The sequence below is a fragment of the Solea solea genome, chromosome 16 (assembly GCF_958295425.1).
Source record: "Solea solea chromosome 16, fSolSol10.1, whole genome shotgun sequence".
Lineage (NCBI taxonomy): Eukaryota > Metazoa > Chordata > Actinopteri > Pleuronectiformes > Soleidae > Solea > Solea solea.
Window position 1 is genome coordinate 15,204,578 of NC_081149.1, and position 10,482 is coordinate 15,215,059.

The window sequence follows — 10,482 nt, forward strand, 5'->3', positions numbered from 1 at the left end:
TGTAGGCCATAGGCTACACTTTATTCTAAATATTAGTATTGACCCTTTATTTTAATAAAATGTTTCAGTCCAGTGTACAGTATCACCTCCATTAGTTCAGTTCTACTATATGAAATAATATAAGGTCTCGTAAGGTTACTGCTCGTGTTACTTGGGCGTGCCTCTGGGAAATGATAGAGGTCAGCAAGTGTCTTCTGTCTTGTCTGTAAGTTTCACTTAACAATTAATTGCAATTTTTAATAAGCCTCTTTGTTTTGCATGTGTACAAAGTGTGCACATCACAGATACGCCTGTCATTGTGTGCTGCACCTGTACTTCTTGTATCTGTCACACACCAAGGCTCAGGACAAGCATGTGATGTGTCATACGATTCTCCTGGCTTTCATTTTCTCTTTCGCCTAAATATTTTCTCACGGAAAGATGTCTTGTATTAGTTAAGGTCAGTGATCTTTCATAGATGACAAGCATTTCCTCCTGTAGTCACCAAAGCATCACATTCAAAAGGTACACTTTGTCTTGGCAACATTTAATACACCATTATACAGCTGGCAGTTTATAGCAAAGTATATCACATTGAAAATGAGTTGTGAAGTAGTAAGTGTAATATTAAAAGTCATCTCATGTCATTGCTGACTAAATAACTAATGACTTCTAAAGAACAGAAAAAGAATTGCACTTAAAAACTGAGAACCTCTTCAGTGAATAAAAGTGTTTACATGTGACAGTGGACTGCTTGACTTAATTACTAAAACCATGTACAAGGCTCCCAACCTTTAACAAAATGAAGTTCACACACTGTTGTTGTTGTTGTTGTCACATTGTGTCCATCTCTGAAACAGTCCTTCAACATTGACATTCTTAGAACACAGAGCATTTAGGCTGCTTTTTTCCATTACTATGTTAAAATATATATACAGAGGCTATAAGAATATGTAATATTCTTAAACGTTATTCATCATCAGCACAACAGATGATGAATAACATTTTTTTTTTTCATTTTCACCAACGAAACACACACAAAATGTACTACATTTTTTATAAATCGGATTGAATTTGTGAAAAAAAAGGGTTGCCACCTGGATTTAACTAAGCAAATAGGTAAGGAGTTGCTGCAGTTGGTCAGGTCTCGGTTCAGCAACATTATGTGCCCAAAGAATGAGGTCAGCTGACTACCTGAATATAACGAATGACCAGATTATTCCATCAATGCATTTTTTTCTTCCCTGATGACATAGGCATATTCCAAGATGACAATGCCAGGATTCATCAGGCTCAAATTGTGAAATGAGACATCATTTTCACACATGGATTGGCCACCACAGAGTCCAGACCTTAACTCCATTGAGAATCTTTGGGATGTGCTGGAGAAGGCTTTGCTCAGTGGCCCGACTCTCCCATCATCAATACAAGATCTTGGTGAAAAATGAATGCATCACTGGACGGAAATAAATCTTGTGACATTGCAGTAGCTTATGGAAACAAGGCCACAGTGACTGAGTGCCGTTATCAAAGCAAAAGGCGGTCAAACGGGTGGCAACTTTTTTATTTTCATTTATTTAAATATGCAATTTAAAATTGATCCTAACTTTGACTGAACAACACATACAAAGACGTTATTTTGTAAAGCCTGAAGATGTGAGCTATAAACACACACCCCATTTAAGGAGTTGTGCATTATTCCCGTGGCAATTTACCAAGAGTGCACCACTAATCTGTGCCACGTGAGCACTAAGGGTTAATGCATTAGTCTGACTTGTTTTATTGTCAGATTGTGTTTTTTTTCTTTCCATTGAAGGGACAGCGCTCTGTCTATCCTGTGATTGGTCAAAGTCTCCCTTCACTCGTATTGTTTTTCTAAGGCTGGAAGCAGAGCCGAGGACAGGTGCAGAAGTCTAAATCTCTCTCAAATTACTTTTATTATATTATGCTGAAAGCGTTTTCTGCAATTATTGCTCAGTAATGCGAAAATATGCTGCCTGTCCAGATTTAAATGAAATAATGAGGTTTTGGGCTTTTGGGCTTATACTATCTGTATATATGTGTGTGTGTGTGTGTTAATCGTTTATTCTACTTTATTACTAGCAAACTAAACACCCAATTCTTGCCGTCTCTATTTCTATGGTTTAATTTACAATGCAGCTTCCCAGTGTGTAAACAAATACATTTCTTTATATTCTTTAAAGAAAAAAAAGAAGAGGTTTTCAAAGCCCTTGAACAAAAATACTCAAAATGTAAGAATTACACACACTTACATTTCATAAGCGTTGACATGAACCTGACATTTGTAAATTCACTTACAGTTATAAGTACTACAGTAGAGGCTCATAAACTCATACCGATAGATACAGACATGCTGAAAATGGAAACTGCGCCTACTTAATTACTCGAGCGACATGTACACTATAGCGATCAGTTGTTGGCACTAAAAGCTACAGCAGCTAAAACAATGGTACTGTGATCATGTTTACAATCATTTGAATTTCAGAAGGCAGATTAAACAACATCATACTATTAGCAGCGCTCCCTGGAGTTCAGAGGAGGATGCCCAACTGTTGACATCTCCTTGTTCATGTTTGGCATTATCTCAGCGCTCCTCAGATCTGAGCTGTCTTCAATAAAGAACTTTGTACAGAATTTGTACAGATTGTTTATAATAGTCGGCGCACTACTGCTAATAACCATAGGTTTTTGCAACACTAACCCGTTTCAGCTTTGAATTATATGAGCCAGCGCTCCGGCTAATGCAAGCTGCATGTCTGGCTCCTGAGGCAGCATGACAACCTGTTTACATCTGTTTACATGGCTCCCAATGAAAGCCTTTCTGGGCAAATATTTTCATGTCATGCACATCCAGAGTCAAGGTGACCATTAATCTGTTTTTCTGGATTTTTTTTTTTGTCATTTAAAAATAAATCTGTCAACAGGAAAACCCCAGACTGACAAGCATGGCTACAAATACAGACCAGGGAAATGAGGGGAAATGAAGTAAAGTGAGGTAAACACATGGTAAATAGAAGTGTTGTTTTGTCAGAATGAGCAGGGCACACCTGGGTGACTGGGACTGAGGCAGGTCCTGTCTCTCTTAAGGTCTTGAAGGAGTCATTGTTTGGCAGATTCTGGGTGGTGTTCCTTAAAGACCGGGTGCAGCTGTCACCATTAAGCAGGGTCATGGAAAGGTCTGGTCAGCTGGGCTTGAAGATGGAGGCAGGTGAACTGCGGCACTAATTTGTCACACAAATATACCGTAGTGCTAGTGGATGAGTTAACGTTAACCCCTGCAATCCGGCAACTTGGAAAGAAATACTAACTTTATGATTTTTTATATATATATATATATGGGGCAAAAATTCCATAAACTTTATGGTATTTATGTGGTGTCTTCCAACTGCTTTCAGCATATTGAAATATGTTTCAAATATTGTGACTGTTTTTTATTCATCTCAAGCAAAGAGGAACACAATTTGACCTTGGGTTGAAGTGCCTTGGTTGCGGTATCTGTGCTTAACTAGTCTTAAGATTCTAATTCTATCATCTTTAACAATAAAACAACAAAGATCGTAGCAAAGTAAGTGCAATAAGAAATCTAGCAGGATTCCTGTTAATATTCTGTTTCTATGTTGCTAAGTGACAAAACCAGCAGGGACAAAGCAACTGAGCATTCCCTTCAGTTTTGGTCTTCAATGAGACTCTGGTTGCAGCACAGTCTTCCATATTCCCATATCCCCAAAGTCATTTGGTGCTGCTACCCTGTTGTTACAGAAACAGAGGTGCTGTGGTCCATAATAACAAAATGAGAATGAAGAGTGGACCAACACTGCCCAGAAGACCAATGAGCTGGAAGACAGTATGTGAAGCTCAATGCTTATATGTTAACATTTATGTTAAGGTAGGCTTCCATAGCAATACAGTAACAGGAAGGTCTGCATGCTGAGAAAAGCCTGCTTGTCAAAAGACCAATGTGTCAAGATTATTGAGAAGTAGTGACATCTAATGGTGAAGCTGCAGAGTGCTACAAATGGAGGACAACTGGTCACCTATAGATTGTGTAAGGGAACTTGCCAGAAAGGGGAACTTACACACACACTTGCTACTATATATAATATACCCTGTTGTCAATGCTCTTGTTCTTCACCTCTTAGAATTAGTACAGGAATCAGCGCGCTACCTCTTTGTCTCTTCTCTCACCCGGGTAACATGTGGAAAATGTGGGATACACACGCAACCTCTGCAGCATTCACACCAGAATCAGTTTGAGGCGAATTTGCGAAAATCGCCAAGAAGTGGTTAAGCTTCCACTTCAAAATGTGAAAAAGTAAGTCCATTTGGATAAGATTAGTTCATTCAGATTATGCCTATAATGTCCCAACATGGCAGTTGGGACTGGTTTTATTGATGATTATTGTATATTTTAATATTGTATTTTTTAAGAGTTTTGCATGGTTTTATTCATCAGTGTGTTTTTTCAGTTTTTATTGCATGTTTTAGAAGTATCCCACTGCCTGTGAACGCACCTTAGATTGAGAATGTTTTGCACCTGGAGGTTTTGCCCCTCTCCTCAACAGGAACCAAGAGAGAGAGAGAGAGAGAGAGAGAGAGAGAGATTGATTTTTAAACTTCTTTATTTGCTCAGAAACATGAACAATAACAAAAATTAGTTGTGTTCTGCACTTAAACTTAGACCATGGAGAAATAAAGTAAAAAATACGAAAGAAAAGAAAAAGACTCCATTTAACTCAGACTGTTGCAGAAAGACAATTTTCCATCATTCACACAACACAACACGTCTTTCACTCCCCATGTTTCTAAAAAATCTTCCGTGTTGTTCTTTGAGCGGAAGAAAACAAAGTCAGTCTTTATCCTGGTTTTTAACATCCTAACATAAATCTGCTGACAGTCAACATCAAGTGAGTTTTCCACTTTGTTCCTCCTTGAAACATAAATAGCCAGTTTTGCTTGACCAATTAAAAAGTTCAGCAGTTGACATTTGGCCTTGTTTTTCCTCGTGTATTTAAAACCAAAAATAAAAACACAAGAGGAAAAAGTCTCAGTGAATAACGAGAACAAGTGAGACAGGAAGTGGAACAAAGGAGTTAGTCTGACACAGTGCAAGAAACAGTGGAAGACAGTTTCTCTCTGTGGACAGAAAGGACAAGTGTCTGTGACATTAGGGTTGACAATGGAGATGAAGGCGTTCACTGCTACAGCAGCGTGAAGAACCCTCCACTGTAAGTCTGCTGCTTTTTTAGTTAACGGTGGTTTGTAGAGTGAGCTCCACTCTGGCCTTAGATCCTCTGTGAGGGACAGGTGGTGTCTCCATGGAGTGTCCACTCTGTCTCTCAGTCTACTCTGGTTTAAAACCTTCACCATCACATAGTACATGACCTTCCCTGTTACACTGCACAGATTGTAATTGTTGGATTTGTTCATCTGCAGCAGAATGTTTACATCACACTTAAAAACAGGTGAGATGGTGAGTTCAGGGAAAGGGTCTGTAGAGTCCGGTTGCGTTTGTCCATTGCAGTAGTCCGAGATCAGACAGAGTTCAGAATCAGTCAACTGCTGCCTCCAGTCCTTCAGCAGGAGACTGACCACCCTGACTGACCTGGTTTCGAGACGCTGGGCCAGACCGATCTCATTGTCCAACCGCGGGCCGCAAACCTCCGCCACTTGACCCAGTGTCAGGATTTTTGCCGCGCATAGTCTCTGTAGCAGGGACGGACCCACTACACCACGGAACCGTGTTCCCAGAGTCACCGGTTCCTTTAAAAGCCAAAACAGAGAGTTAGCTCCTCCTCCTGCTCGCCTCTCTTTGTTGAGGAGGCCCCACACTTTAAAAAGTCCTTTATAAAAGGTGGGGAAGTTGTTCAGCTTAAAATCCCGTAGATCCATTAAAAACAGGGTCTCAGCCAGGCCTAGTCCACTGCACCGCTCCAGTAGGGTGCGAGCCACCGGTCTCCAGACTAAGTCCGTGGGTCCTGTTAAAAAACGCTGGATGTGTTGGAGTCTGAAAGCAGCTCTCCGACTCGCCACATGGACCAGGTTGTGACCCCCCTCTTCTTTGGGTAGGAAGAGGACGCTCTGTGGGACCCAGTGAAGACGGTCCCAGACGAAATCCACCAGAGCGGCCTGTACTCTGGAGAGCACATCCTCAGGGGGGTCCAAACACATCAGGCGGTGCCACAGCATGGAGGAAACCAGGTTGTTGATGACAAGAATCCGACCTTTAAAAGACATTTTTGGACGAATCCATCTCCACCTGTTAAAACGCCCTCGACCCTTTCGATAAAATTCTCCCAGTTCTTGGAGGTGTTGGTGACGTCACCAAGGTGAACCCCGAGGTATTTAAAACCTCCTCTCTGCCACGTTAGTCCTCCTGGTAAAAGCAGCTCCCTCTCAGGTCCATCTCCAACTGCCAAGGCCTCGCTCTTCTCCCAGTTGACCTTAGCAGAGGAGATTTTCTGGAAGTCATGAGCAGCTTTGCTCAGAACTTCGATGTCCTGTTGGTTATTTATAAAAACAATGACATCGTCGGCATAAGCAGAGATTTTAAAACAATGATCACAACCAGGGAAATAAAAACCACACAAGCGAGATCTCAGTTTCCGTAAAAAAGGTTCTAAGGCCAGAGAATAGAGCATGCCTGACAGGGAGCAGCCCTGTCTGACACCTCTGTGAACTTTAAAAGGAGCTCCCAAACCACCGTTAACCTTCAGCACACTCTCAATGTCATTGTACAAGACCCTGATCTTAGCTATGAAACCTGAGCTGAAGCCAAAAGCCTGCAGTGTCTGCCACAGGTAAAGGTGTTCAACTCTGTCAAAAGCTTTTTCTTGGTCTAGAGAAATCAGCCCAAGCTTTGAGCCTAATGAACCAGAGAGGTCCAGAACATCCCGAATTAAGGTGATATTATCAGATATCAGCCTGCCGGGCACACAGTAGGTCTGGTCTACGTGAATGACCTGGTCCATCACTCTCCGGAGCCTCGTTGCCAGGACTTTTGACAGCAGTTTGTAATCGGCACACAGTAGTGACACAGGACGCCAGTTCTTCACTTCCTGCAGGTCTCCTTTCTTCGGGAGGAGGGTGAGGACAGCCCTCCTGCAGCTCAGAGGCAGCCGTCCCTTGTCCAGGCTGTCCTGTAGGACACACAGTACATCCTCCCCGAGTATAGTCCAGAAAGTCTTATAAAATTCTGCAGGGAGACCGTCTATGCCGGCAGCCTTCCCGCTCTGTAGACTCTGCAGTGCCTCCTGCAGTTCCTGTGCAGAGAGCTGTGCCTCTAGCTGCTCCTTGTCTCCTTCGAGCACTCCGGGCAAGTTCTCCAGAAAAGACAGCGCCACCTCCGGATCCTCCAGGAGCTCTGTCTTGTAGAGATCTTGGTAGAAGGAGGAGGCGCACTGTCGAATCTCCCCGTCCTCCTGCAGCAGTTGTCTGTCAGCAGATCTCAGCGAGTGTATCAGCCTCCTCTGTCCACTCTTACGCTCCAACCCAAAGAAAAAGTGGGACGGAGCGTCCATCCTGGCAACTTTGTTAAAGCGAGACCGCACGAGAGCACCTTGAGCGTGAACGCCCAGCAGGTCTGACAGAGCTGATCGTTTTTCTTTGAGAACTCTAAACTGTTCTCGATCTCCTGTGGAGTCTGCTGAACCCTGCAGCTCCACCACTTCTCTCTCCAGATCTTTCATAGACCTGGTCAAGTCTCTGGTGACATTGAGAGTGAACTGTAAGCAGAGCTGTTTGATTTTGACTTTACCAATGTCCCACCACTGCTGCAACGAGCTGTACTCGGACTTGGTTTGTCTAAAATAAAACCAAAAATACGAGAGTGCATTTCTAAAACTGTTGTCTGACAGCAGTGCGGTGTTAAAATGCCAGTATGCACTCTTACATTTGATGTTTTTAATAAAAACCTTACAGTGCACAAGGGAGTGGTCAGAGAAACCGACAGGACAGATAAAACAACTCTTAAAAACACTGACATGGTGTTCATAACAATAAAAACGATCGAGTCTGGCCAACGACAGCAGGTTGTCTCTGCAGCGAGCCCAGGTGTACTGACGCTGGTTCTTGTGGATCGACCTCCACACGTCACAGAGCTCAAAGGTCTCTATTATTTTTGTTAGACACTTTTTTGAAGCAGCATTTGGTTCCAAGTGATTCCTGTCTAAAGCAGGGTTCACTGTACAATTAAAATCACCTCCTAAAAACAGATGTGTGTCATCATGACAGTTAAAAAGAGACGATTTTAAAGTATCTAAAAACACCAGTCTTTCTCCTGCAAGAACAGGAGCATATACATTCATAAAAACCATTTTAGTCCTCTCGAACTCTGCTGTGACTTTTAAAAGTCGTCCAGGGACGATTTCATCTGCAGAGTACGAAGAGGGGGTGAAATCTCTAGAAAAGAGAATCCCGACCCCCCCACTGTTGCTGTCCTTGTGGCTTAAGACCACCTCCCCATTCCACTCCCTCCTCCAGTCACACTCATTGTCTGAGGTGCTGTGCGTTTCTTGGAGGAAAATAACATTTAGCTTCTTAGTCCGGATGAGCGTGAAAAGTGAAGCTCTCTTCACGTCTTCACGTGCACCGTTAATGTTTAATGATCCCAGCTTTAACTCACACATCCTTCTATAAAAGCTGCATCCAGACAAAAACACACTCAGCAAAGTAAAGAAAGAAAAAGCAAACGCACTCATTCATTCTTCTCTTTCTCTAACTGGATCCGTATTTTACTTAAAATCTTTTTTAATCTAAAAATCTCAGTGTCCATAAAAGATGGCTGACCAAGATCTCCTCTGTTTTTCATCAGAGTTCTGACCGACTGATGGAAGAGTTTTAGGTCGGGGAAGAACTCTTCCACCATCACTCCCTTCTCTCCTTTAGTGTCGGCCAGAAACTTCCTGACACGAGAGAACGAGTATTCACTACCCACCTCAGTGTCTTCTTCACCACCCAGTGTGCTCTGTGTGTCTCCCAGTGTGTCCTCTAGTGTGTCTTCCTGTGTGTCACCCACTGGGTCTTCCTGTGTGTCCTCCAATGTGTCACCCAGTGTGTCTTCCCGTGTGTTGTCCTCTGACCCCTCAGAGGACACCTGTGAATTAACTTTCGACATTTTCTTGTTTTTTTTGGTGGTTACTTTAGTTTCAGGGTTTTTTCGTTTGATCGAACACTTCATTATTTCACCCATTGAGTCGTCAACAATGTCATCGTTATACTCCAGAGCAGCCTCTGCCACTCTGGTGACTGTCTGTCCTCTGGCTGCAGAGGACTCTGTCTGGACACTCTGTCCATCTGGGCTTTCCCCTGTCTGTGTGTGTGCTGCGTCACTCTGTGCCTCCGTGTGTGTCTGTGGTGTGTGTGTGTGCGGTGTCTGTGTCTCAGGTGTGAGTGTCTGTGTGTGCGGTGTCTGTGTGTGTGGTGTGTGCGTCTGCGTCTGTGGTGTGTGTGTCTGTGTGTGTGGTGTCTGTGTCTGTGGTGTGTGTGTCTGCGTCTGTGGTGTGTGTGTCTGTGGTGTGTGTGTCTGTGTTGCGCGGGGACCGTCGGCTCTGAGCGGCGGCTCCGCTGTAGCGACAGCAGCAGCAGCGTCAGGCCGGCGATCACCTGCTCTTCTCGGGCATGAGCGGACCAAGTGTCCCTCTGCCCCGCAACCAAAGCACCGGAGAGAATCTGACGTGACGTGAACTGTATAATCGTAATCATCTACTCTGAACTTCAGAGCCAGATTTAACTCGGATCTGTTGTCCTTGAGTATCATAAATACCTGTCTCCTGAAAGACATGACGTGCTTCAGGAGAGCAGATTTACAGCCCAGCGGAATCATCTTTATCGCGGACACGAGTTTCCCGTGCCGCGACAGTTCCTTCATTAGAGCCTCATTGCTCAAAAACGGCGGTGCGTTTGAAATAATAATCTTTTTTGCAGGTGTTACCAGAGGCAACACCTGCACCAGAGAGCCGTCCACCACCACGCCGCTCTCAACCAGCTCATTCACTTTATCAGTGCTGTCCAAAAAAATGACGACAGCACTGTTCATCCTTGAGGCGGATTTTACTCTGCTGTAGCCCACGACTGCGCCCACAGCCAGGCCACACGCCTCCACTGACACGCCGACATCCGGACACAGTCTTACGGCATGTCGGCGAGTCAGTTTCTCCAGCCCGGAGACTCCAGGTGCTGCCATTACCTGCCCGGCTGCAGCGCCGGCGGCAGCCACCGTCAAACACAAAAAAACTTTAAAACTATAAACTATTAACAACTCAAAATCAGTGGTCACAAAAGAAAAATTAAATATCAACAAAAAACCACCAAGCAGCAAAAAGAAGATTATAGGAAAAGTCAGAAAAGTTTGAAAAAACACTCACCCTGACCACGCTCTCAGCCACGCTCACTCCCAACATTCACTCAGAGAGAGAGAGAGAGAGAGAGAGAGAGAAACTTCTCTTTTAATGGACATTAATGCATTACCTGGTTTTACCGAGTTTT